The sequence below is a fragment of the Protopterus annectens genome, chromosome 7.part0 (genome assembly GCF_019279795.1).
Source record: "Protopterus annectens isolate FY-2018-M chromosome 7.part0, PAN1.0, whole genome shotgun sequence".
Classification (NCBI taxonomy): domain Eukaryota; kingdom Metazoa; phylum Chordata; order Ceratodontiformes; family Protopteridae; genus Protopterus; species Protopterus annectens.
The window spans coordinates 1730756798-1730783550 of record NC_056739.1 but is presented as its reverse complement, the minus strand read 5'-3'; the positions used below and the strand labels follow the sequence as shown (position 1 = coordinate 1730783550).

The window sequence follows — 26753 nt, the reverse complement described above, 5'->3', positions numbered from 1 at the left end:
ACAGTTTTTTCCTTCTGTTGTAGAGTTTGTTTATGGTGGGGGACCACCAGATTGGCTTCTATTTTTTTGAGGAGAGCGCCTAGGTTCTGTTTGGTATGGCTCATTCCATGCACTTGTTACGTGCTCATACAGTGCACTGGTGTATGATTCAGCAGTCATGCACCTATTTTCCATTTGCATGGGTGTCGTGAAGTTAGCCACCTCTGGTTTTAGAAGCCCAAAATTGGCTTTGGAGAAGTTGTTTTACGGTGGTTTCCTTTGGGGGGGGTGAGGGTGGGATGTAGATATCCATGGTGATTAGCTTGTCATCAGATCTGACCAGGGAGGAGTTGATTAATGGTGTAGAGCAATGATCTCCCATGTTAGTAATGACCAGGGCAAGGATGTTTCTACCCCTTATGGGGGTAAGAATGAGTTGGTCCAGGGCGTTGGAATTAATGAATTCCAGAAAACGTAGAGCAAGTGTGTTGATGCACGAGTAATTTTCCCAGTTAATAGAGGGGTAGTTAAAGTCTCCCAGTATAAGGGTATTGGGTTGTACCCTAATATTTTCCAGTGTGTTTAGGAATGTGGAGTGGCAGACTTGGGACATGATGGGGGATCTATAGCAGGCTACAACCTAGACTGCAGTTTTACCCAGTGTTAGTTGTACCTGAAGTATCTCTGATGCGTTATGTTGGGCTACTAGTGTGGACGTGTGCATATCCTTTATGAATATGGAGACACTACCACTTTTAGTGCTTCGGTCCAAGTTTAGGGGCCGAAAGGTGTGGTATGAACTATAGCCTGGTAGTGCTGGGGTGCTCTCCAGAGCCTTGAACCAGGTCTCTGTCACCGCACATGTCGATGTTCTCCATCTTAAGGAGTGCTTCGAGCGAGTGCATTTTGAGATTTAGACTTCTAGCATTGAGTAGCATAACCCTCAAATTTCGTTTACTTGTAGCTGTTATGGTGGTAATTTTGTCTTCAGCACATTGCCAAAAAAGGCACTACAGGGGTGGCAAGAGCCTTGGCCAGTATGGGGTGACAGGTGCAGGCCATCTCTGGCGAAACATCAAGGTCTGTCGATCATGTCATCCCAGACAGACAGATACTGGATCCTCTTAGAATGACACCAGAAACTTAGCCTATTGTTGAAGTCCATCATTTTCTGCTTGTACTGTGGTATCATTTAGATGACGACAGGATGCTACTCGGAGCTAGGTTCATACCCGCCTGAGCTACAAAATCCAAGAGCTCCTCTATGGCTCTTTTCATGTAGTCCAGAGAGGTATGTCTCAGGTCATTCACACCAACATGGACAATGACAGAGTCATATTTGTACACATTGTGGAGTGACCTAAGTGCATGCGTTATGTGGCGAATCCTGGCACCTGACAGGCAGCTGATCATAACGTTCTCCTTATTCAACCTAGTGAGTGGGACATCAGTGTGCCTTACTATTGAGTCACCTATGACTAGTGTATTGGGTAAGTTGTTTTGCCTTCTGGGCTTCTGGTTGAGTGGCACACTATTTATGTGAGCTATGTGTCTCATGGTTTGTGCTGGGATGTGGTGGTTGTTTGCATTTCTGCCTCAGAGGTCTCTGTTGTTTGGGCAGATTTTTATTGAGAGCCTCCGCGAAAGTAGGTGTGTGTTTTGTGTTACTATGTGAGGGTTGTGGTGGTGTAAGTTCTAGAGGGTTATGTGATGAATATGGTGTGGTGCAGGTGTTAACCTTCTCCTCTTGACTGGCTAATCCAGTCTTGACTGGAGAGTGCTTGGCTTCCAATTTGGCTATATATGTGCATGGGTTCATATTAAAAACGTGAATGTTTACTTACCTGAACACCTAAACGCTGACACGTCTTCATCGAACCGCGAAAACACTGATCGTCCTGAAGCGCAAAATCTGAAATGTCGAATCGTCATGGTTGGCTCTTCTGCAGTATAGCTCCGTAAGTTAAGTGTGCGATAGTTACGGACCTTAGAGTTAGGGTGCGGGTTAAGGTAAGTGCATAGATGGTAATGAATGTTAGATTTAGTGTAGGGTTAGAAGTAAGGTTTTATTAACTGTATGTGTGTGGATTATTTAGTTTGTTTGGGTACGGCCTTTTTTAAGGTAAGTGTGCGATAGTTACAAACCTTAGGGTTAGGGTGCGGGTTAAGTTAAGTGCATACATGGTGGTATATGCAAGATTTAGTGTAGGGTTAGAAGTAGGGTTTAGTTTAGGGTTAGAAGTAGTGTTTTGGTTAGTGTACGTATGTGGTTTATTTAGTTTGTGTAGGTAGTATGTAGCGGGCGGTGGGATGCGGCAAGTATGACATTTCGAGTTTTTGAATTTCGCGGTTTAGGGCGTTCGGTGTATTTGTGGTTCGTGGAATATGTGTCGCCATTTAGGTCTTCGGGTAAGTAAACGTTCGTGTTTTAAATATGAACTCTATGTGCATCTCTCACATGTGATAGTGTTGGGAGGTAAGAAAAGAGGGTTGTCTGTGTACATGAGGCAGTTGCTACATTGCATCAGGATGCCCAAGTTCACCAGGTTGACAGAAGAAAGCACAGGGAACTGACCTTTAAACATGCCTGGATATGAGCTCAATATATTAAGTACTGAAGCCTTTTAGAGGAAAAATGTCACTCAAAGTGTCTGTCCATACAGAGCACTGCCAAACACTTGAGGGGAAATTAATACGTAGACCTTGAAAATTTAAGGATGAAGTATTTAGGCAGATATTCTAAAGTTAGGAAGAAATCAAGCAGTACTTACTGAAAATAAAGAATTAGCTTGTCAAGAATGATGAAAAGAGGTGAGTCGCATGAATGGATACTACTGATGCTGGTTTTAGCACAGCTTCACTCTGTTGGGATACAATACTCCTTTGCTTCTTCTCTCACAAGAAGCAAAATGTTAGCACCAGTCCCAAGAAGAGAAGCAGGCTACGGCCTGTTTGGTGATCCACAGTCTTGTTCCAGATGTTGCAAAGGTCTGCAGGCTTGTAGCCTTTTTCTGGTAGATGCCTCGCACTGCAACCAGACCAATCAGTTACGTTAAGCACAGACACTCACTCTCCAACCAGAAAGAGTCAGGAATCAATGCACTCTGATCCTACTCTCACCAGGATCAGAATATAAGCAGAGATTCCAAGCTGTCACCATAGGTAGGTTCATAGGTAGGTACTAGGCTATCTGCCCTAGGGCATTTATAAGCCTAGCCAGAATTTGTTGGCTTTTGCCTCCCTTTTAGACTAGATTCCTGGGCCTCTGTCCAGCAGGGCCATAGAAGTGATCCCAGGAGTAAATTTACGATTTCCCATCCACTTGTCAAGATTTCTCTTGAAGAGGGTCAGCAAGGGGCTCTGCCTAACATGGACTGGGATTCTATTCCAAAGCAAGGGAAGCCTTTGGGATATGAATCTATCCCTCCAGCATGTCCTGTTTATTGTTGTGTTAAGGTTTAAATCCCTGGAGCATGTAGCTATAATGGATTTGGTTTTCTTGAGGTGGAGCATGTCCAACAATTCCGAGTTAGACATGGCCTTGAACGTCAGGCAGAGATCGCCTCTGAGAAGGCGGTAAGTAACTGAGCAGAGCTGGAGTTTCTTTAGTCGAGCTGCATAGGGCATCTGTTTGAGGCCCACGATCCTCTTGGTGAGGTATTTTTGAGGTCTCTCCAGCTCTGTACTCCATTATGGGCCTGATGAGCGATGAGAAGAGGGGCACAATGACCTCTCGATCTAGATATGAACCCTTCTGTGATTAGGTGAGCTATATAGAAGGTTTTTATAACCACTTTGGCAATGTGATTGTCAAAGGAGAGGTTACTATCTACTTGGGTCCCCAGATCCCTAATTACTTCTTCCGTACTTAGTGGATTACCTCCTATGTGGTAGTTTGTGGGCACTTTGTTTTTCCCAAAGGGGATGACTATGCACTTTTTGGCATTTAGCTTGAGGCCATGGTTCTGACACCAGGTATTCATCTCCGTAAGGCCCTTCTGGAGGATGCTTGTGTCAGCCGGAGAGTCGATTATGGCTCCCAGTTTGCAATCATCTGCGAACTTGGTAAGCCACAGTCCTCCTGTGTTTGCCTGTATCTCAGAGAAGTATATACCGAACAAGAGGGGTCCCAGGACTGAGCCCTGTGGGATGCCACTTGTAACCGGTTTAGAGTCGGACATGGCACCCGCGACTCTGACTACGTGAGTTCTATCCCTGAGCCAGTTTGCAACCCATCTTGTGACATATGGGTTAATATTTAAGCTGGTAAGCTTATTTATGATGCCAGAGTGGGGTATTGTGTCGAAGGCCTTTGCGAGGTCCAGGTAGGCTGTGTGGACTACGTTTCCCTCATCTATGGCTTTGGTAACTGTTTTGAAGAAGTCAACTAGGTTTAAGAGGCAAGATCTGCCTTTAACAAAGCCAAATTGGGTAGGGTCCAGTGTTTGGAGGTTCCCAATGTCTTTGTTTATGAGATCCATGATGATGCACTCCATAGCCTTGCAGACCAGGTTAGTCAGGCTTATAGGGCGATAGTTCCCAGGATCCGTTGTGGCACCACCTTTGTGGAGCAGGATCACTATTGCTGTACGCCATTCTCTGGGTACATAACCTGTGGTAAGGCTGAGTTGGAACAGGGAATTTATGTGAGGGTTTAGTTAATTTTGGAGCTTGTGTAAGACGCAGCCCGGGATACCATCCAGTCCCATTGATGCTGTGTTTTTTACTTTGGAGAGGGCTGCTTTCACCTGTGTGTCTGTGATGTCTGGGGGACTGCATCCTTCTGGGATAGACACTGGCCCTTTTGGGCGGGAAGGGGGGGTAAAGTTTGCACTGAACCTGTCCGCCAGGATGTTGGAAATATCAGTGGGTTCAGTGTATTTTGTCCCATTTTGCACCAGCTCAGAGCATATCTGAGAGTTGCCACCCAGATTCTTGATGTAGCTAAAGAACGCCTTAAGATTATCTTTAAAGTCTTTGGTGATTTTTTCTTTAAAAGCTAGCCTTTGATGATTTTATGAGGGATTGAAGTTTCTTGCTAGTACTGATCAGGGATGCCTTCCCTTTTTGGGATTTTGCCTTATGTAATAGTTTCCTCCTTCTATTGTATAGCTTATTTATGGCCGGGGTCCACCAGACTTGTATTTTTGTTTGACGGTTTTTAATAAAACAAGAAGTTCTGTAAGATGTAAGAGAGGCTCAAATGGAATGCTCAAAAGCAGTTATTAAGCTTTCTGGTGATCAGCAGTCTCCAAGAAATAATATAACTGCACTTCTCTCACCAGGAGAAAACAGCACTAATCCCAAGATGACTACTGAGAAGCAGAATGTGGGCTCTCCAGTAACTGTTTGTCTTGCAATAGATGCTTAAAGCTAACATGAATAAAAATGGTTCATCCTAAACACTCCAGTGTGCACTAGAGGAGTTAGATGTGACAGTAGGTAACTTAAGTTTTACCTATCTAAAAAGTTAAGTTTTAGTGGAGAGTCACTGTAGCATAACTGTTTGCACTCTACATTTTTAATATAGTTCAGTACACTTTTTTGTATTTATCTGTGAGACCATTAACATTTAAAGACTTTACAGAAAGCTTATTCTTGAAAAATTATTATTCCCACATTTTATGTACAACAGTGTTTTTGATAAATGTCTAGTTTCAGCTTTTGTGTTACATGCTTGTACTGTTTGGCAGATTAATCTTTTATACAGTTGTTTCTTGTCAACTCCATTTGAGCCTCTCTAACATCTTACAGAACTTTTTGTTTTATTAAAAACCCTCAAACAAAAATACAAACAGACCCCCAATACCCCCCTAAAACCTATTAACTTAATAACAATGGACAAAACTATATACATCAAATATTGAAGTCTTCCCCCTTCTAATAGGAACAATTGTTTCAAACTTGACAGCCACACACACACACACACTTCAGATAACCTAAAATAAAGGTAATCCATGCTAAGACGCATGCTACAGACTGTGGTTCTATTAAGTACTGTCTGGCTTTGTCTTATCCTTATAGCAGCTGGGAAAACACTTGAATGCTTTCAGAAAACATTTTCTTCAAGCCATTTCTCTTTATCAGATTGTCCACTAGAGACATGAGAACCAGATACAAAACTGTTTACTAAAAAAAGCCTTAAATTATTCAATATTCTTTTTTCATTTACTTGCTTTCCCTTAAAACTTGTAACTAGATTAAGCTAAATAGAAGTTATGTCCTTACCATAACGTTCCATGTGGAGTGTTCATCTCGCCTTTGTTCTTACACATGGGTTCGGAGCCGATCCTCGGCTCCGTGCCGGCCTCTTGCAAGCTCTGCATCGAGAAGAAGCTCGAGACAATCTAATACCCACAATCCCCCTCTGCCTTTACCTCAGATCTAGTTTGCAAGCAAACCAATCTACAGAATAGCACATTCATGCTTATACACACAAGTATAGAAAGCAATTATAGAAAAACTATATACATATCTAAACAGACACATATAAAAATATATGTGTATACCAACTATGTACACAGTATAGTAACAGTAGCAAAAAATGCTCCTGGCCAGGCATCAAAGAACGTTCTTCCTAAGGGTGGGAGGGTGGGACTGTAAGAACAAAGGCGAGATGAACACTCCACATGGAACGTTATGGTAAGGACATAACTTCTATATGTGATAGTGTTCAATCTCGCCGTTTGTTCTTACACATGGGTAGCGTCCCTAGCTCCTTGATCCTGAGGAACTCACGGGAGGACGTTCTTGAGCACAGTGGAACCAAAGGTTGCCCTGTCCCTAGAAACCTTGTCTACTTTATAATGAGAAATAAATGTATGTGGCTTAGACCAGGTAGCAGCCGCACAAATGGCGTCCAGTGGTAGGCGAGCTGCATGAGCCAAAGACGTAGATATTGACCTTGTGGAATGTCCTTTGGGTTTGTGTAAAAGGGGTTGATTTGCAGAATCGTAGACATAGATTATACAATCCGTTAACCATTTAGAAAGAGTTCTTTTGGTAACTGCAAGTCCTTTCCTGCTATCAGCAAAAGCCACAAAGAGTTCATCTGTTTTTCTGTGATCTTTTGTTCTATCCAAATAAAATCTTAGCTGTCTGTGAACATCCAATTTGTGTAACATATACTCCATTTTGTTGGAGTGGTTTTGAAGAAAGTGGGTAATTCAATGGACTGATTAATATTGTTAATAGAACACACTTTAGGGAGGAAGGATGAATTGGTTCAAGAGAAACTCTGTCAGAGTGAAAGATCAAATAAGGGTGCTTGATGGAGAGAGCCTGAAGTTCAGATACTGCCTAGCAGAAGTAATGGCTACCAGAAAGAGAGTTTTCCAGGACAAAAATTTTAATGGGCAAGAAGAGGCGGGTTCAAAAGGGGGCAACATTAATTTAGATAACAACAAATTCAGACTCCAAGGAGACGTCGGAGATCTGACCGGTGGTCTGATATGAAAAACTCCTTTTAAAAAGGCTTTACAAAGTCTGTGAGCCATAACAGGAACTCCACATTCTTCCACATGGAAATTCGAAATGGCAGCCAATTGAACTCTTAGAGTAGCAGGAGAAGCACCCTGATGAAATAAGTCTGTTAAGAACTCTAATATCTTATTCAAAGGAGCTATAAAGGGATCCACATGGTGTGTATTCGCCCAGAATACAAATCGTTTCCATTTGCTAGTATATGTTTTAGTAGTGGAAGCTTCATGCGAAGCCACTAATATATCCTGGACTGCTGGTGACAAAAGATCAGACCTGGCTAAGTTGGGAACTGGAGCAGCCAAGCTGCTAGATGGAGTGACAGGAGTGCGGGATGGGGAACCCCTGACGAGTGAGTCAATAGATCTGGCTCTGGGTCCAGAATCCAGGGTCCCCGAATGCAGTGTATTTTCAGGAAGGGAAACCAAATTTGACGAGGCCAGAATGGAGCAATGAGGATTATCGTCCTGTGTAGGTTCCTGGCTTTCTGGAGAAACTTCGATATCAGAGGAAATGGGGGAAATGCGTATAGGAGTCCCGGGGGCCAATCGTAAACCAGTGCGTCCCTGGGGACTTCCCCTGGAGGGGTAATAGGGCAAAGTAGCTCCTGCATTTGGCATTCATTGGAGACGCAAACAGGTCGCAGGAAGGCTGGCCCCACGTGCGAAAAATCCTTTTCGCCACTGACTGTTTTAGGGACCACTCGTGCGGTAACAGGATTGCTCTGCTCAGCCTGTCGGCTATGACGCTGGATGACCCCGGGATGTGCGTTGCTATTAGAAAGCGACCCGTGGACTCCGCCCACTGCCAAATTCTCATGGCCTCTCTGCATAGTTGATAGGACTTGGTTCCCCCCTGCTTGTTTATGTACCAGACTACAGACATATTGTCCGTCTGAACTGCAATAGTCCCTAGAGGAAGAAGGGGAGCAAAGTGTTGCAACGCTAAAAACACCGCCCTCAACTCTAGAACATTGATGTGCAGATTGTACTCTAAATTGGTCCATTCGCCTTGGACTGTCTGTCCCTGAAAGATGCCCCCCCACCCTATCAGGGAAGCGTCCGTGGTCACTGTAACTGTGGGCGTGGGTAGCACAAACGGCCTCCCGTTGGAAAGGTTGCACGTTTGAAGCCACCAGTTTAGATCTGTTTTGCAAGTCTTTGTTATAAGAATCTCGTGTGTTAGAGGTAGTTGTTGAAACGACCATTGTGCAAACAGTAGCCATTGTAGGACTCTCATGTGCAGCCTTCCCAGAGGAATTGCAATAAGGGAGGCTGACATGAGGCCCAATACCTTCTGTACTAGTTTTGCAGGAGATTTCCTTGACGAGAGTAGAAGACATATGTGAGTCTGAAGTGATAATATCCTTTCTGGGGGAAGCCTCAGAATCAACTGATGTGTGTTTAACTCTGCTCCTATGAACAAGATATTTTGAGATGGCTGAAGTAAGGATTTTCCGAAGTTTACGGAAATCCCTAGGTGAACACACAGTTGAAGAACAAAGTCTCTGGTCTGCAGTAGTTGACGCCGGGTGGTGGCCGAAAGGAGCCAGTCGTCCAGATACGGAAACACCTGGAATCCCTGGCGTCTCAAGTGAGACGCTACCACTGCCATGCATTTGGTGAAGACCCTGGGGGCTGAGGTCAGACCAAAGGGCAGGGCCCGAAATTGAAAGTGACTGGCTCCCAGCCGGAAGCGCAAATGATCTCTGGATGCCCTGGCCATTTTGATGTGGTAGTATGCATCCTCTAGATCTATTGAGCACATCCACTCGTCCTTCTGTAAGAATGGAAGGATCGATTGAAGCGTGACCATTCAGAACTTTTCTTTCTTGACGAAAGTATTGAGGTAGCTTAGGTCTAGAATGGGCCTCCAGTCCCCTGTTTTCTTTGGAACTAAAAAGAACCTTGAGTAAGTCCCGAATCCTTGCTGGTCCGCTGGGACTGGCTGGATGACTCTTTTCTAGCAGCTTTGAAATTTCTAAAGCTGCTGGCTCTCGCAGATGGGGCGGTACATCTGGGAGTCTTTTCTTTGGGATGGGATGAGATAGGAAGGGTATGTTGTAACCTCTGGTAACCACGCTTCTTACCCACTTGTCTGTAGTTATATTTTGCCAGGCCTGAGGGTATAAAGCTAAGCGACCCCCGACTGCCTCCAGAGCAGGACAGTCGGGCCTCCTCTCAGGAGTGCTGGAAAGGTTTACCAGGGAGTGTTTCCCTGTCACCTTGATGTTGCGGACCCGCTCTGCCGCCTGGGCGGCGTCTTCCACCTCTGCCCCCTCCTCTGCCTCTAGAGGGGGCATCACCCTGTGTGCCTGAGAAAGACCCTTGGGGTTTTCGAAACCACATTTTTCCACCGCGTTGCCCTTTGGGGTACGGTCTAGTTGGGGTGGAAAAACGGACTCCGACAGCAGACAGAGTCTTTCCCTCTTGTTCACACCGGGTAAGGGTCTCCTTTACTTTGGGGCCAAAGAGAGTGGCACCGTCAAATGGGGCGTTTGTAAAGGAAGACTTGAAGGCTTCCGCAAAGGAGCATAGGCGCATCCAGGATTGTCTACGAAGAGCAATCGCTGAAGCTGCTGCCCTACTCGAACCTTCGGCTGCGTAGGAAATCAGCCTCATGGACGAGTTAACAATCGATGTTAGGGTATTAAGTTGCGCTGTCACTTTCTCTGAAACAGCTGCATCTGTAGTACCCTGGAGGGTATCTCCCAACTCTTTGACTAGATCCCTCTGTAGACATGTAAAGTGGGTCAAATAGTTCAGGGACCGCATGGAAAAAGCCGCTGAACTAAAAATGCGCTTCCCGTATCTAACCATCGTCCTAGAGTCTTTATTAGGAGGATGGATAGACGAAGAAGACTCCGACATCTCCTTTTTCGTGGCTGCTGCCACCACCATAGCGTCTACTGGAACTCCTTTTGTAAGGTAGGACTTATCCTGAGGTGCTGTGATGTACTTGGTAGGTTTTCTTGGAACAGGTTCCACTGTGTCAGGAGTCTCCCACGCCCTTCGAGCAATTAGTTCCATTAGTTCGTCGAAGGGCGGAGTGACCCAGGAGGAGGAAGGGCGAGCACCAAATGCCTTCAGCAGAACTGACTCATCCTCAGAAGGGGGAAGGGACTGCCAGTCACCTCTCTGCTTCAGGATCTCCAAAATGTCTGAAAAAGAGACATCTTCTGAAGGTGACTTAGGGACCCCTCTGACTCATCTAAGTCAGTGTCAGATGTCAAGGATTCCTGTGGAGAATCCAAGTGTCTCCTCTTACACAATCTCTTCCTAGGGACTTCCTCGTGGGGAGCATCCGAAGAAGCCTCGGAGGAAGAGGGGGCACCCTCCAGGGGTGGCTGAGACACTGGTGCCCGACGCTTGGATGTGGCCGTGGGTGCAGATGAAGACAAAGGCCCTTTATGGGGAGGAGAAACTGCTTCCACTGATGTGGTTGTCTGGGTAGACAACACCTTCCTCATCAGGTCGAACGCTCCCGGGTCCCGTATCGAAGAGTCCCCCGGTTCCGAAGAAATGGGAAGAATCCCCGACACGGGCACCGAAGGCATCGACCCCGAGGACGGAGCCGAATCGATCCGCGCCGAGGCGGAGAGTCGGAACCGACACGTCGGTTCGACTCTCGGCCCCGGAACCAAGAACAGACCGTCGGCTCCGAGACTCCGGTACCGGGTCCGACGGAGTCGAGGTGAGGGGAACAGACCGAGAAAAGGACGGTTCTGGACCCGAGGGCTCCACAATCAGTAGATCAGCCTCTTCCGGCTCCAAAGACTGAATCGGTCTCGGAGGAGGAATGGATGGAGATACAGGAAGGCCTTCAAGTTTCGACACCAACTGGGTGGAAACCGAAATAAGTTTAGAGAGGGCCGAATGCTCCAACAACTTCTGCACCACGCGATCCACATCGACATCCGAAAGTTTGGAGGAAGAACGGGTCGAAGGAACCAAGACGGAGCCGACCTCAATATGGCCGAAGGAGGGAGCTCCATCACCGGTTCCAAGACTCGAGGCTCAGGAACCGATACCAGTTGAACACTCGGCCCCGAAGTCTGTGGAACCGGTGATCTAACCTTTGAAGAAGAGCTCGGAGCCGATGACTTAGGCTCCGACGTCTTCGACTCCTTAGAGGACTTCGATGCCTGGTCAGAAGCATCCAGAGCCTCTTGGAAAGCCGGTTTCAATAGACCTCTGTCCATTAGTTTCCTCGCCTATCTGTCATGACCCTCCCACTAAAAGAGTGACAGATGGAGCAATCCTCTTGTAAGTGGAGAGGGCCAAGGCAGTAGACGCAGGAACTATGGTTGTCAGTGACCGACATTTTCTGGCCACACTGACAACGCTTGAAACCAGACTTTACCTTCTCAGACATTGTAGAATAAAAAGACAACTCCAGTAAAAAACAGTCAAATCCGAAAATAGTTAGTCACAATCGATGTAATTGTCAAATCCGGTAAAAATTTGTCTCAACTATGGAAAGATATGAAGGGTGTAGGCCCCGATAACAAAAATACCAATAAATAAAGTTAACGGTACCAAAAAAATTAACGGAACCACAACACAATCACACTTGTTAACACTGAAAATATCAACTAGACTAGTATCCTAATAAAATACAACAATAAAAGTTATATCTTAGCTTAGAAACTCTCGAGCTAGCTCCCAACGATGCGTATGCAGCAGCGGCAAACTAGATCTGAGGTAAAGGCAGAGGGGGATTGTGGGTATTAGATTGTCTCGAGCTTCTTCTCGATGCAGAGCTTGCAAGAGGCCGGCACGGAGCCGAGGATCGGCTCCGAACCCATGTGTAAGAACAAACGGCGAGATTGAACACTATCACATTGGGTTAATCCAGCCATTCCCCTATGCAAGAATTAGAAAAGCACTTGAATCTTTCTTTTGTCATGCTCTTGTAACCAGATTTTGTTTTAATTCCAGTGCCTACATTTCTTAAAACTGAACAAGGAGAAAGGGAATAAAGGGGAGAAAAAGAAAGATAAAAAACATGAGCACCTTTTTATATCAGTATCCCAATTACACTTAAAATAACTGGAAGAACTTTACTTTATAACATGCAAAGAAAATCATGCACCATTAAAACAGTACCATTACGAAAAAATGTGTTTTACTTACAGTTAACATTCCCCCTCCTCCAGTCTCCTAAATAGTTTTTCAAATATTAATGATATGAAGTAGGGCATATGCTTTAAAGTCCCCTACAAGTTTAACAAAGTCCAAAAAAGTCCAATATTTCCAGATTTTCTTGTTCTGTCATGTTTCACAAATATAATTATTGCTTTATAATCCCACATTTGTCAATTTAAGTTCCTGATTTTAATCTCTAAACATTGATGACATAAAGTAAGGCATTTGCTTTAGAGTTTCCTAAAAGTTTAACAAAGTCCAAGAAAATCTGATATTTCCAGATCTTCTTGTTCTATTCCTGTTCATCTCCATCTCCCAAACCCCATCTCTGCTTCATTTCCAAAGTACTATTGAGTCTTCTAGTCAACTCTTGTGCTTTTTCCCCCCTCTCTCATGCATTTTCCATTGAAACACTGGAAAATATTTCACTGCCACAGTCTCTCTGTGGTCTTTATTACCAGGAAAATAAGAAGCAGAATCTCCTTCTGTTTCACACCTCACTTTTTGTTGGACAAACTTTTGTATTTCTTCCTTATTGTGTACTTCATCAAAACATGATTTTGTTCCTCCAGGGAAAAATATTTTGAAGATAGCTGGGTACAGCAGTTTGAATCTCATGCCTGCTTCTCTACATTCCCTGAATAATGGAATAAATTTGCTCCTTTTTGGCCTGGTGTACAATGAGTAGTCATTCTCCACGAACACTCAGCTGTCTCCCACTTTTATCTCTTTGTCCTTCTGCCACAGTTTGTCAGAATCAACTCCTTCTGCTCATAAGACTGCATCTTTACTGTTAAAGGTCTGGGTTTCTCATAGCCAGGTTTGGAGCATACACATAATGTGCCCTTTCAATTAACAATTCCTGTTGTGGAACACCAGTCCAGTTGCTTATTTGTGATTTCATAATATTAATACAGTCTGTTCCTTCCAGCTTCTAGACTACACAAGAAAATCTTAGGTTTTCCCTATGTGCTCTGTCCTCTAATTCTATTATTTTTGAAACATCTCTTCTTGTGCAGTCTCATACTCAGCCAGCCTTTTCTTTATTTCAACCTCTTAGTTTTGCAGTTTTAGCACCTTGCCTGAATATCTGTTAAAAGCTTCTTCCATCTTTTCCAGCACTCTATTGTTTGAGTATTCCATCAGTGTTTTATTTATTTTAGTCAGGTCTACGTGCAGTTACCTTATACTTTCCTCTAGGTTACTGGAAGTCATGTCTGGAGCTTGCACTGCTTTTTGCTGAACAGCTGCAGTACTTTTCCCGGTCAGTGTTTGTCGCCTTTTGTAGCTGATTTTCCTTCAGGTCCTCTGTATTTCTTTTTTTCCTGGCATCCAGGCAGTGCACTTACTAGCCAGTTACTGAAATTTACCCAGAAATCTAGGTCCACTGGCTTTCTCTGCTAAGTTTCTGCTTTCGCACTGGGTCAGCCACTTTGGAAGTCCAAGTACTTTCTGTCTTTTGAGTAAAACTCCTCAGTAGAATAGATTACCATGGCGATTCAGTTAGTATAATGGCACCAATCAAAATGGAGATATGGTTCTTTCAGATGTGTATACTAAATGGACTGATGATGCAGGGTTGAACACATGATTTTACATAACGTTAATGACTTTTGTAATATGTCATTAATCTGGATGGTTCAGATGCTGTGGCAGTTACAGAATATGACTTCTCCAAGCAAAGTTCTATATTATTATCTCACAAGTCTCCAAATGGACACACTGGGCCTGTAAACTTCACTCCACAGTACATGTCACAATCTTGTCAATTGGAGTTCTCATATTCAGAAGCTTTCATAAAGTAGGTTAAATTCTCAAACATCATGGTCTCTAACAACACAATACATCATCACTGGACAGTCAGATACTTGGCATTCTAGTTATGAGATGTTGACAGTATAACATTATTAAGCCTACAGAAAATACTATGGCTAGAGACTGTCATTTTCCCTATTTCTCAAAGGTTCCACTAGAAAGGTTTTCTTCTCCATATCTGACAATGGATTAACCACAGTTCTCTCTAATACTACTAAAAGGTTAAAAACTAGAAGCTAATCTAAACAGTTTACTATTCTGCTCATGCCTTGTGACTTCTAAGGGACATACTCACATTGTTAAAAAGAAATTGGATGTTTCACATTCACCTCTTAAATTTCCAAAATACATACTTTTAGGATAGCCACAGCCTTTCAGTTTGAGTAGCAGCTCACACAGTAATGCTTTATTACTGAGATTTTCATCACACGTTTTCCATTTTCTTTTGGTTTCCAGCTATACCTCTCAATGTCTTTGCTCATGAATTCTGCGCAGAGTCAGAAACATGGGGGGCAATTCCAAAACAATTTTTAAATATTACTGTAATTCAGTTACAAGGTTAACAGAAATTAAACTGATAAGAACAGATACTAAACTTGAACTTAGCCAAAAGGCCAAGAAATGAATAGAACAGCATGTTTTGCTTCAACATACATTTTCTGACAGAAAATACGAAATCCCAAAATCTGTCATTGTTGACTGCAATCCTCAGTGATTTACCATAAAATCAAAATTCTACAAAGGACAGAAAAAATATAAAGTAAGATCAGGGACATTCTGCAAAAGCAGGGACAGTTGAAAGGTATGTAATCCCAGCTGGTACTGTATCAGTAACTATGCCTTAAAAAGAGCACTGAGAAAGTTTAACACCTTTATTAAATTATCACTTACAACATAGGCAAACATACATTAACAAAAAAGAAAACAAACCACATTAACATTTTTTTCATTCACATAAATTATACATCACGTTTTCTTTCTTCATAACTATTATCATTCCAATATTACATAAATTGCTGAATACAAGCTTTCTTTTAAACCTCACCCCCCCCCTCGAACATTATTCTGTATGCATTATTCCCACAATTTCCATTTATGTATAAGAAATTTGCTCCATCCCTTTAATAAAATTCTCTCTTTCGGTTCTTTTATCTCTTTTACAATACTCAATACTTTGAATACACTTGTGTTTTACTTTGATTTCCATTTTTTAGTAATAGCTTTTTTGGCAGCCAACAGAATTAAACTTAATAAGGCCATACATTGTCTAGTCAATTCAGATCCTGTCTCCCAGCTCCAAAGAATCACTTCCTTAGTTACAGCCATTTGCTCAGGCAATATTTCTGACAAAGTATTCTGTTGAGATTTTTTTTAAATCTGCTAACTCAATACACTCCCAAAACATATGTTCCCAGTTACCTCTTTCTTCCCCGTCATATCTCCAACATTTGCAATCTACTTGAGGAGAAATTCTTTCAAGTCCACTTGGGGTATAAAAATACCTATTCAAACACTTATGGGCAAATATCCTAAACCTTTTGGACTTTATTGCATACTTCCGAGCCATACATATGCCCTTCATTCCATTGCTCTCTTATAAATTGCTTTCCCAGAATCTCTTCACAATCTTTTTTAACCTCTTCTGATTGATTGCTAGAGTTATTGCACAGTATTTCAAATGCCCTACTAATTATTCCTGTTTAACAGCAGCTTCTGTTCTAGAATCAACTAAAAACTTTACCAGTGCAAGTTTTTCACTTATGATTCCTATAGCATAGGACCTTAGGAGGTTACTAGGCTACTGGCCCTAAGACCTCTACAGACCTAGTCATGTTATACCCTTGTTTCCTTATGGACCAAGATAGATAATCTATGTTTCAGCATGAATCTAAGATCAGCACCGGCTTCCCCTTTATAAGAGGGACATGCCTATACTTGGATATCAGTCCCTGGTAGGGAAGGCAGTCTCTAGACCTGCAGTCCAAATGTCATTTTGGCCTTTTACCACTCTATTACCTTTCCCTCTCTAGTTATTTGCTCCCAATACCTTGGTTCATAGGTGTGTTCACAGGTGTGTACTAGGCTAATGGCTGCCTATATAAGCCTAGGCCAAGAAGATTCCCGGGCATCATGCTGCCCAAAGTTAGTTTCCAGTGCCCTTTGTCAAGTAAGGCCACTGAAGAGATCCCAGGGGTGAACTTCCTATTGCCCACCCACTTGTCAAGATTTCTCTTAAACAGGGCCAGTGAAGTGCTCTGACTGACGTGAAAGGGAAGTTTGTCCCACAGTATGGGAAGTCTCTGGGTTAGGAACCTGTCCCTCCAGCATGCTCTGTTTATTGTGGTAATGAGGTTAAGGTCCCTGCAGCGTGTGGCACGGAGGGATTGGGATTTTTTTAGATGTAGCATATCTAGTAGCTCTGGGTTAGACATGGCTTTGTAGGTCAAGCACAGATCGCCTCTAAGTAGGCGATAAGAGACAGAGTATAGCTGGAGTTTTTTCAGTCTGTCCGTATAGGGCATGTGTCTAAGGCCTACGATCCTCTTAGTGAGGTATTTTTGTGGCATTTCCAGTTGTTGTCGGTGTCTAGTGAGGTACATACCAAATGAGCCGTTGTATTCTATAATAGGTCTAATGAGGGACGAGTAGAGAGGGATTATGACCTCTTTCTTCCTGGATGAGAAACCTTTTGTAATGAGATGTGCCACATAGAAGGACTTTCTGACTACAGTGGCTATATTGTTATCAAAGGAGAGGTTGTTGTCAACCTGTGTCCCCAGGTCTCTTATCAGACCTTTGGTGTTTAGTGGACTACTGCCTATGTGGTAGTTCATGGGCACCAAATTTTTCCCAAAGGGAATGACAATGCACTTTCTGGCACTGAGCTTAAGGCCACGGTTCTGGCACCAGTCATTGGTGTCAGTGAGGCCTTTTTGTAGAATGTCTACATCAGTTGGAGAATCAATAATGGCTCCCAGTTTGCAATCATCTGCGAACTTGGTCAGCCAGAGTCACTTTATGCTGGCTTGAACTTCAGAACTTCCTTTGTCAATTTTCTCCAGTAAAGTCCAGGCCCCTCTTGCAGTCATCCTTTTTGACAAAATCTCCTTTCTCCATTCTCATATTCATTTACTTATTAGAATACATTACCTTAAGAATATAATATTCTGCATGGTTGTTAGTATTCTCCTTAAGGATCTGCATCCAATATCCAACTCTCTCATTTCATGAACTTCACCCCTGCTTCATCATCATCCCTCTTCACTGTTAATTATAACCTGCTGCTTCTGTTATGTACATGAGCTTTAGGTTTATAAGTGGTTATTGGGCTATTGACCTAAAGGTATAAGCCTTGCCTAAACTCAAGATCTCAGTTAGCAATGAGTGCCCATATCTAGGAGGATCATATGTGAAATCCCAGGCAGGAATTTATGGCATTCCATCAAGTTATCCAGACTACTCAAACAGTGTCATAGATGGGCTTTGTTTGATCTGAACTGGTAGCCTATTCCAGAGGAGTGGCAACCTCTGAGAGACATATCTGAACTCCAGCAGGCCGATTTATATCCCAGGCCAGGTCAAGTTCTTTGGAACAGGTGACCCTTGTCCCATCTGACTTGCAGATGTGCAGCATTTCCATTAGGTTTGGATCCAAGATTGCCTCTTTAGACCAGGCACAAGTCTTCTCTAAGTAGTCTGTATGCTACTGAGTACAGTGACAGTGACTTCAGTCTGTCGATGTATGACGTGCTGGAGACCCTGAATTTTCTTGGTTAGAAATATCTGAGGTCTCTCAAGTTGCAGCATGTGCCTGGTAGGTACATACCAAAGAGAGCACTGTACACATTTATTAGCCTGATGAGGGTAGAGTACAGGGGTGTTGACTTCTTTCACTCTCAAGGCAATGCCTTTGCTAATGAGGTGTGCAAAGTAGAATGCCTTCTTTACCACAGTAGACACATGGTGGTCAAAGTTTAGGCTACAGTCAACTTGCATTTCCAAGTTTCACACTACTGAGTTGTTAGTTAGGGTATTAGTATTTATATGATAGTCTGCAGGGATTATCATTTTTACTGAAAGGGATGACAATGCATTTTTTAGCATTGAGTGAGTCCATGGTTTTGGCACCAGTCGTTGGTTTGTGTAAATCTCTCTTGAGGTAATAATGACACCATTTGAGGATTCAATGTTTGCACCTAACTTTCAGTCATCAGCAAAGTTAGCCACAGTCCCTCTGTTTTGGCCTGAACCTTTAAGAAGTATATTCCAAACAACAGGGGGCCTAGCAATGACCCCTGTGAAACCCCACTGGTAACAGGTCTGCTGGTTGAGGTAAAGCCCCCAGCTTTAACTGAGTGTGACCTGTCTGTGTGCCAGTTAGCAACCCACCTAATGACATAAGGGCTGATATTCAACTGGGAAGTCAGTATCAATGATGCTCGAATGTGGGATTGTGCCAAAGGCCTTGGCTAAGTAAAGGTAAGCTGTGTGCAAATATTTGCCTTTGTCTATGACTCTGGTGACGTTTTCAAAGAAGTCCAACAGGTTTAACAGGCATGACCTGCCTTTGACAAAACCAAACTGTGTCAGATCAAGGGTTTGGATATCAGCTATATCCTTATTTATAAGGTCCATGATGATTAGTTCCATGGTCTTACAAATAAGGCTGACTGAGCTTATGGGTCTGTAGTTTCTGGGGTCTGTTGCTGTACCCCCTTTATGAAGAGGGGTGACGGCTGCTGTTTTCCATTCAGTAGCGACAAAACCAGTACTCAGGCTGTAGTTGAAGAGATTGCCTAATGGATTTGCTAACTCATGTTTTACACCATTTAAAACACAACTTGGGGCGCATCTGGTCCCACACAGGCTGTGTTTATAGCCTTGGAGAGCGCATTAATGACTTGATCGTTGGAGATGCAAGGTGGAGGAGATGTAGATGGAATGCTTTGTGGAATGTTTGGAGGGGACAAGGGGGTGAAATTTTCACCAAACCTATCGGCTAATAGGTTAGCTATTTTTGCAGAATCAGTGTGTGTGATGCCATCCACAGCTAGTTCAGCACATGTCTCAGTCCTATCTTTAGGTTATAGATATGGCTGAAGAATGCCTTACGGTTATCCTTATCTACTGTTGCTAATTCTTTTGAAACTGCCCTTAAAGGATTTTACAATTTGTCTTATTTGTTTGATCAAGCAGAGGAGGGTGTTCTTCCAGTTCTGGAACATCTCTTTTTTTATTCTTAGACAGCAACGTCTTCCTCTTGTTGTATAACTTAATAATGCTAGATGTCCACCAGGGAGGCTTGTTTTCTCTTGAGGATTTTGTTTTGATGCTATCAGGTATAGCTGTGTCAATACATTTGTTTACGTGTATGTACATGACATTTGTGTATACCTTAGTATAGTTGTCAATGCCATCTGTGGGAACAGGAGCTTGGAAATTATTTATGCCATCCCTTAGAAGGTTATAATTAGCTTTGATGAAATATTTTCACCTAAGAGGGGTGCAGGTGTTACAGCTATTCACATATGACTGATTTGTGATCAGATTTAACCAGTGGGGGTCCTATACATGTGGTAGTGCAATGGTCACCCATGTTGGTTGAGAATATTTGAGCCCCTTGTGGGGTTGCATACTATTTGTTCCAGGGCACTAGTGTTAAAGTCTAGTGTGAGCATGTTGGTAAGTTTCAAAGTCAATGGAGGGATAGTTAAAATCGCCCACGACTAGAGTGCCTGGGTGTAATCCGATTGACACAAGTAAGTCCAAATAAGCAGCATGGGTATCTCAGTTCACTGAAGGGGCCTGCAGCTAACAATTACTTGAAGGGGGGGGGGGGTCTTACCCACAGTTAGTAGAACTTGGAGTAACTGTCTAACCAGTCTAGCGGTGTATTTATCTTTGATGAAGATAGATACTCCTCCTCCTTTGTTTCTCACACATTCATTCTGTGGTCTGAAAGTGTGGAAGGCATTGTAGCCTTGCAAGGCCGGGGTACTCTCTGGGGCCCTGAACCAAGTTTCTGTGTCTGTACAGATGTCAATATCCTCCAGGGAGAGGAGTGCTTCCAGAGAATGCAGTTTTTGATTAAAATCCAAGCATTTAGCAGCATAACCTTTAGTTTATGTGTGAGTGATATTTTCAAGTCAAAAATTTTGTTCTTGATACCTTGCCTAAAAAGGCACTACTGGGGAGGCACGTGCCTTAGCCAGTAACCGAAAGCCTAGAAGTGACAAGTGAAGACCATCTCTGGCAAAGCAGCGTGGTCTCTCAACCATGTCATCCCAGGCTAACAGGAACTGAATCCCCTTAGAATGGGACCAGAAACTAAGCCAATTGTTGAAGTCAATCATTTTTTGTTTATAGTGTGGTATCATCCTAAGTGAGGGTAGAATGCTGCTCAAGACTAGGGATATAACTGCCTGGGACACATATTCATAGAGCTCAATCATGTGTCTCATATAATCCAGTGAGGTACATCTCAAGTCACTCACACCAACATAAACTACGATGGTGATATAATGGTACTTGTTGAGAGAATTGAGTGTGTGTGTGATCTGATGGATCTTGGCATCAAGACAGACAGCTGACCGTAACCTTCTCCTTTCCAGGATGGTGAGTGGTTCATCTATGTGTCTCACAATGGAGTCACCTACGACTAATGTGCTATGCTATAGAGGCTTATTTGGTGAGACACTGAAGTTTGTGTTTTTATGTATATTGAACGCTGTAGGTGCTGTATTAGATATAGCATGTTTGTGTTTGGAAGGTTTATGTGTTGAGTGCATGCTTTGTGTAGGAGGTGTAGTATATGAGCCGAGAACCTGTTCATTGTTACTGTTCTGTGAGTGAGAGAGCAAGGATGCGAGATTCTTAGTGTAGAGGCTTCTCTCATAAATTGCACTTGGGTGATTTAGGAGTAGAAGGTTGTCAATGTACATGAAGCAGTTGCTACACTGCCTCAGGCTATCCATGTCAATCAGGCTAGTAGGAGAAATGGAGGGAAACTGCCCATCTATAATGCTAGGTTAAATCCTGTTTTCACAGTGGGGAGAGAAAATGGAGGGGTATGGTATAACTGTGTTCTCCAAATGTATACTAATGGGGTGCTCTATCAAGGGTCTATACTACAGGGGGTTCTCTAAATGATATGAGACTATTGTCGATTTGGTGGATTTGGGATTGTTTAATGGGCAAAATGGCAGCTGAGGTGCTCTCTGAGCAGCTAAGTGCAATTTAAGGACTTCTTGGCCAGATCACAGGCAGCTACTAAGGGAAAATATATCTACTGAAGTTTTGCGTTCCACACACACACACACACACACACACACACACACACACAGTGTGGTAGTACTGGCTGGACGGCTAACTCTGTGGAGCTGTGTTAAAACAAGTGCAAACCAGTGCAACTGCATGGCTTATGTAGCAACAGTGAGCAAACTGAATTAAACAACTTAACCAATAAAAAAGTTCAAAACCGAGCCCTGTGCCAGCAGCCTTCAATCATATGAGTCCTAATTGCACTCTCCTGCCACAAGGGTGCAGGTGGGACTCTCCAATGAATGATAGCCTGGTGTAGTGCTCAATTTAACCAGCAGAACCAGATTCAGCAGGTCTGAATCTAGTCTTTACTACAGCAGACAAAATCAGCAAGAACAGTTTTTTAAAAAAACAGCAATATAGCAAAAATACAGTTTAAAAATGCAAAATACATAATTAAATTGTATTTGTGGTTAGTAGAATGCAACAGATTCCTTGGATTGCAAGGATGAATACAATAGAGCAATGGCTGGTTGTGTAACTCTGTTGTGTAACTCTGTGCAGCTGTGTCAAAACAGTGGGCAAACTGAAGTACACAATTTAACCAATAAAAAAGCTCAAAACTGAACCCCGTGCCAGGAATCTTTAACCACGAGTACTAACTGCACTCTCCTGCCACAAGGATGCAGGGGGACCCTCTCCAAAAAAAGATAACCTGGTTTAGTGCTCAATTTAACAAACAGAACCAGATTTAGCATGTCTGAATCAAGTCTATGCTACAGCAGACAAAAAGTGCAACAAATCAGCAATTAGCAGATTGCAACAGATTCCTTGGATTGCACAGATGAATACAGCACAGCAGTGGCTAGTCACCTAACTCTGTTTAGCTCTAAAATGTCCCTTCAAACCACCTTGTTTTACTAGAAGGCTCGATTTATTTCACTTATCTCTTGTCCTCTTCTCCTCCCAGATAAATTCCTTCAAATTTTTATTAACTGTCTACAATTTCTCCTCTGGCTGATAAAAACATGCCTTACCTGTACATAAAACTAAAGGGACTAAAAACATCCTCACTGCTTGTATCTTGCTATCCATATCAATGCACAATAGCATCCAGTTTCTCAGTTTTTCTATTATCTTATGTTTAATCTCTACAGACATATCCTAAGCTACCATAAGAAATGCCTTTTTTTTAATCCATACACCTACATAATTCATCTTAGCATGTGCCTGTAAATATGGGTATTGTTAAACCATTTTTTGTGTAGGTAAATGATTAACAGCTATAGCCTGTTTTATCTGCATTAATTTTATATCCCAAAAAGACATGAAACTGTCTTAAAATGTTCTAAAACACTGAGATGCCCTTTTCTAGATTTATCAAGTACAAAATAATATATCTGAAAATACCACCAACTTTTCTTGATTACCATACCAATTATATCCTTGCATTTCTTTGCCAATGGCTCTCAATATAAAGCATATAGCAAAAGGGAAGAAGACACCTCTGCCTGTTTCCTCTGTTCAAACACAACTTACCAGCGAGGAAACTTCCACTTTAATTCTTGCCTCTGATCCTTCATATATCTTCCACATTAATCTTATTATTATATCAGGAAATGTAAATGTATCTATTGCCCTAACCATCAAATCCCAGCTTATACTGTTGAATGCTTTCTCTGCATCAAGACCTACCAACAGTGGTAGTTTCTTATATTCTGATTCCCCTCTGGATTATCATTTTTCTATTAATGTTGTCAAATATTTGCTCCCCTCCATGAAACCACATTGATCCATATCAGTTAATTTTGGTGACACCTTTGCAATTATTTTATCTAGTTCTGGCATAAACCCTTTATAGTCATGGTTTAAATTTGAAATGAGTCTGTATGAAGCTGGGTCTAATGGATCTTTGCCATCTTTAAGTAATAAGGCACCACAGCTTTCTTCCAAGATGTTGGTGCTTCCTCTCCTTTTAAAAAACTGTTAAAACCAAATCTCTGAGATCTTTAGCACTTTTTTCCTCCTAACGTCCATAGGAATGCCCATATGTTCCTGGAGACTTTCCAGCATATCAATTATACACCACCATTTTAATCTAATTTCCTCCCACTTTAACTGTTAGTTGTTGAGCAACTACCTCCAACTTTGGCATAATTAAGTCCTCCATAAATATTTCCATTTGTGCTTTCTTCATTCCCACAGTTATCTGCTTTGTACACATTTCACTGAATTTCTGAAATACCTCTGATACTTCTACAAGATCACTGATTATTCTTCTTGTTACAGGGTCCCCAAGTCATCGTGATGTGGAGTTATCAAAAATAGCTGCTTAATAGCAATCTTTCTAAATGCATTTGTATTATCCAAATTCTCCCTTATTTTCTCCTTAGCACTCAGCAGTTGCACCTGTTCTTGTTCTGTGAGATTACTCTTATTCTGTAATACTTTAACCTTTCTCTGCCCTCTAAATAATTTCTGTTACTTCTTAACCATATCTCTTTCACTTTTATTTCTACCCTATTTGTAAACTCTGTTTTCATTTTGTCCCACTAACCAGCTATCACTTCTGAAGGAAATTTCATTCTTCCCTAATAATGCTCAAATAATTTCCACTACCCATTCCTTCAGATCCTCTCTTTTTAACAAACAGACTGAAAGTAGCAGTGTCTCATTTTCACTACATTACCCTGCATTTTTATCTTAACTGGCAGTGCTGCATGATCTGAAACAGTTATTGGATATGTATTAAAGCTTTCAATTAAATGCACATTTTCCTGTGAAATATAATTTCTATCCAGTCCAGCCCACTTATTGTACTTTGGGAAAAATCATGTAACTTCGATATGAGGTCCTGCTACTAAATTCATGTCTTCCATACCAAATATTTTCATAAATTTCTTTAGAAATCTACCCTGTTTTGATATATTTTCCCTTATATGTCCCATATACATCATCACTATTGAAAAGCAAGTTCCAATTCCTACCTATGAATAATATTCCCTGCTGAAAGCGGATTATTTCTCCTAATTGTTTTAAGTTGCACAACAGAAGTTTTTGGTGAAATATAAATACATGACAGCATAATACTCCTCCTTTACCAATAGCCTCTTGCTACCACAAAACTACCATTATCTTTTTTTCCCTCTTCTATAACTATTGGACCCCCTCTAACAGCTAGTGTTATTACTCCTCCTTTACCTTTGTCTCTGATATTCTGGTGAATTCTTCTTCTTCTTTCGGCTTTTCCTGGTTAGGGGTCGCCACAGCGGATCACCTGTCCGCTCATGACTGTCAGTGGAGTTTTATGGTGTTGAGTTGCCAGCCCAGTGCCCAACCTTCCACAGAAGGCACACACTCACACCTGGGGCCAATTTAGAGTGTCCAATCCACCTACAGCATGTCTTTGGGATGTGGGAGGAAACCAGAGCACCCAAAGGTAACCCACGCGACCACAGGGAGGACATGCAGACTCTGCACAGAAGGCACCCCAGCAGACGATCGAACCGGAGAACCTCTTGCTGTGAGGCGGCAACGCTAACAACTGAACCACCGCGGCCGCCCTTATATCCATCCTAAATTCCTTTCTTTGTCAAATCCACATGCTCAGTTCCAGAAGCAGTTCAAATAGTGCCCTAGGCCTGAACCAGCACTTCACCTCCTCAGCTCAAGTGAAGAGTTAAAAAAAATTACTTCACTTTAATAAGCCATAACTGATTAGCTTATTACAGTTAGATCTATGCACCCATCCCAAGGAAAAAAAAAAAGTTCCTTCTACTGGCACATCAACCTGGTGGCCAGATACATGACACACACACCATGCTTCTTGCCCAAGTCATTCAGGCCATATTTTTGTACCCTGCCCCCAATCCTCCTTTAACTTATTTTATTAAACAAAAAGTATTTCCTCTTTTAAACTGTAGCAAATTGGTTGCATCAAATGTAGCAAACAGTTTGCTACAGTTTACACCTGCCTGCACAGAGTGCTTCAGTGTTCAAGCTTTAATTTAAAAACAAAAGAAGAAAACACATTTCTTATAAACGGCAGCAAACTGCTTATTACAAGTGTAGCAAACAGTTGCTAAAGTTTTATACCCTGCCTGCTCAGACAGCTTCCTCGCTCAGGCTTTAGTTTTAGTGAAAAAAAAAAAAAAAGCTAAAATGCTCAGGTTTGAACACATATGCAGTTCTGGCTTTTAAAAGCTGGTATTGCATTAAAGAGTGATCAGGATGGGCTGATCATAGCCCCCAATACGTTGTGCCCGGGGCAGCTGACCCTCTCATCCTGCCCCAGCTATGCTACTGCTCAATTCTTTCTAAATGAGTCACCTGCAGCATTGCTATTTGCACCCTGCGATTCTTAATATAATTTAATACTCTTTTCTTTTTGTCTATACCTGTAAGGCCATTTATGTTCCAAGATAATATGGATAGCATAGCCATATGATAAAAAGCTATTGCTCCCACCTATTTATAACTACATGACAGCTTTTTTTTGAATGTTTATTTCCAACTTTTTTCTTAAATGCACACACTAATATTTGTTAGGCTGATCTTTCATACAATTGTTTCTTGTTTTCTCCATTTAAACCAGTGTCACATTTTTCAAGACTTTTTTTTGTTTTAATAACAGCACTCAAACAAAAATCTAATGACATTTTTCAGGACATCCCCATCTCCTATTAACGCAGAACAAACATACAAAATTATGTACATCTTTACATCTTCAAAAAATGAAGTTTAAAAATTCTAGATAAGAACAACTGCACAGCACCCAAAGGTATTATCTAACCTATAATTATGGTTACACATGCTAAAGCGCATGGCTTTGCCAATGTTCCCAATTACAATGATTGCTGTCTGTTATTTTACAGGTTCATAGGTTGGTACTAGGCTATCGGCCCTAGGGCCTATACAAGATTAGCCATATCAATTCCCTGGCTATTTCTTCCCAGAATATTTACTTCCCTGGTCCCCTGTCTAGCAGGGCGACTGACATGATCCCCAGGGTGAATTTCCTATCTCCCATCCAATCGTCAATGCTCCTTTTGAAGAGGGCCAAAAAGGTGCTCA

General features: G+C 42.3%; 1 protein-coding gene and 1 pseudogene across 5 annotated transcripts in view; both read right to left on the bottom strand.

Annotated features, from left to right (window-relative positions):
- MAN2A2 (mannosidase alpha class 2A member 2) overlaps positions 1 to 26753 on the bottom strand; it is a 2415216-nt gene that overhangs the window by 896268 nt on the left and 1492195 nt on the right. The gene's annotated exons all lie outside the window — the stretch shown is intronic.
- On the bottom strand, positions 14891 to 15046 carry LOC122807315 (annotated as a pseudogene).